Here is a 2,379-nt window from a genome sequence, read left to right as displayed (position 1 = left end):
CGGTCTACCGGAGTACCCCCGTTCGAGATGATGACGGGGCGACAAATGACACTACCGCTACACCTGCTGTACCAACCTGGTGACATGAACCTCGTCACCGCCTACACCATTCACCAGTACCTGGAAGAGTTGCATCAGCACCCGAGAACGACTTTCGCCTTTGCACAACAACAACTCCAAAGAAGCACGGAAGGTCGTAAAGCCTACTACGACCGAAATCAAAATCAGACAAGGGCGCATCGAGCCAGTCCTTCGATGGGTCCATCGAAACCAGATAAAGAGGCACCAGGGCTCCAACCGACAGGAAAAGGGGGAAGATCAAATCAACTGACACAGACCGACAATCCCATACTCTACACCACACTAACATAATTTCTGCCGTACTAGGAAGACATATAGCTACCTTTCTTAAACACAACACCTACACACTCTGCTCCGCCGCACTGCTAGGACCAACCTCTAGTAGAGAGGAGTTGTTCCACACATGTGACACTTGCCCTTGCTGTCTAACCTCATTCAGTGTCCTTGTGTCTCTTTGTGTTTTCCCTTTTTCCTCTCTCACTATAATTCCCTTTTCCTCTCTCTCTATGTTTTCCTTTCCCCTCTAGTCTCCTCACCAGGGAACTCCCTTAACCCAACTTTAAATCCATGTCCCGAAATTAGGATTGACTCCTTTCACCCAAAAAAAATTGTCGTAAATCATTGTGAAAAGCCGTTGCCAACCGATCGAGGCGACCCCGCCAAACCATGATCTTCGCTGCTAATTGTTCCTTCTTTTCTGTTCTGTTACCAGGGAGATGTTCGGACTCGCCGTTTTGATCCTCTGCGTAATTGGGGTTATGCCCCAGCCAGAAGTTGCGTCGCCAAGACCAGCGTCGGGGATCGTACTCCGTGAACAACTGGGGTTATTGATAACGAACTGCAAAACCTACACCCAAAAGGTGTACGTCCGACTTGATCCCCGTGATGTTTTCAGAGCTCACTACACCCTCTCAGCCGCTCAAACCACTTGGGCTGGTGCCCGTTGGACTCGAGAAGTCCTCGCCCACGCCGATGTGAACGACATGCTGCACCAATTACAGAAAATGACTGTAACCCAGGCTGAATTAAGCGGGTACAACCGGCGTCCCAAACAATTTTTGGGCGCCCTGCTGGGGGCTGCTGCGGCTGTAGGAACTCTGTTTAACATTGGCATGAACACCGCTAATGCCGTGAATCTGGCCACCGTGAGTTGGCATGTGGGCGAAATCCAGGCTGAAATGCCTGAGATACGACAGCAGCTCTCAGTCCAGAGCCATGCCATACAGACCTTCGGGAAGTCGCTGAACGGCACCATCACAATTCTAAATATCCATAGCACCCTTCTAAACCAAACCATCAAATCCATCAATAAACTATTTTCGGTCGTACAAAAAGATTTAGCTCAATTACAACTCCTAACTACCCTCATGGCCGACATGCTACGAGAAGTAAGCTCCTCGATTGATAACTTAGCCATGGGTAGGATTCTTAACCTTGTCCAAACCGTCCTAGCCTCCGCCACTACGGGCCCTGCTAGTCCCATCCAAACCCATCTCGCCTTTTCCCTGGGCAGCGCTATTCCCTTATACGTAGACCCGGAAGTAGGCGACTTGGCCTTTCTTCTCAGTTTACCTATTATCGACTCCAATAACATTTACCGGCTCAAAGACATTGTGAATGTGGGATTTTGGCAGAGTAACACCTATGTCAAAATACACACTCCTGAAGTCGTTGCGTATCATGATAACAACGAGCAGTTGTATCTGGCCCCAAATCTGAAAATGTGTATGCTCACTAAGGACATTCATTACCTCTGCCCGAGTAAACCCTGTGTCCGCGATAATACCAAGAGCATCTGCGGCCTAGAATCCATTAGACCTGATACTAGCTGCCCTGCCGAGGCTATACCATGGTCCCAAATTGAGGCAACACAAGCCGAAATTATCGGAAACCGATGGCTAGTCAACACCCCAGCGCGTACAGCTACCCTCACCTATGATCAACACGACACTGCCACGCGCATTATCCTGCCCAACCAAACTTTATAGATCAATGTCCCTAAGGGCTCGATCCTCCAAATTGACGATTTAGCATTGTATCACCTTACTGACGACGAGTATCAGGCCGAACTTGAAATCTTACCCCTCTTCAAACAGCATTCCTTTGTCCTCGATCCAGAATTGGAAGAAAGGATCAAGGAGGAAGGAACGCAACTTATTGATCTGACTCCTGTTGATACAGCCTTAGACGCTATTAAAAAACTCATCATAAGTAGTGAAAACTATATTCACAAATAATATGTTTTATGTCTTATGTGTTTCATGTAATCGGTGCAACTTTAATTAATGTTTTATAACA

The sequence above is a fragment of the Sinocyclocheilus rhinocerous genome, unplaced genomic scaffold, assembly GCF_001515625.1.
Source record: "Sinocyclocheilus rhinocerous isolate Xijiao unplaced genomic scaffold, SAMN03320098_v1.1 scaffold2482, whole genome shotgun sequence".
Lineage (NCBI taxonomy): Eukaryota > Metazoa > Chordata > Actinopteri > Cypriniformes > Cyprinidae > Sinocyclocheilus > Sinocyclocheilus rhinocerous.
This window is presented reverse-complemented; position numbering follows the sequence as displayed.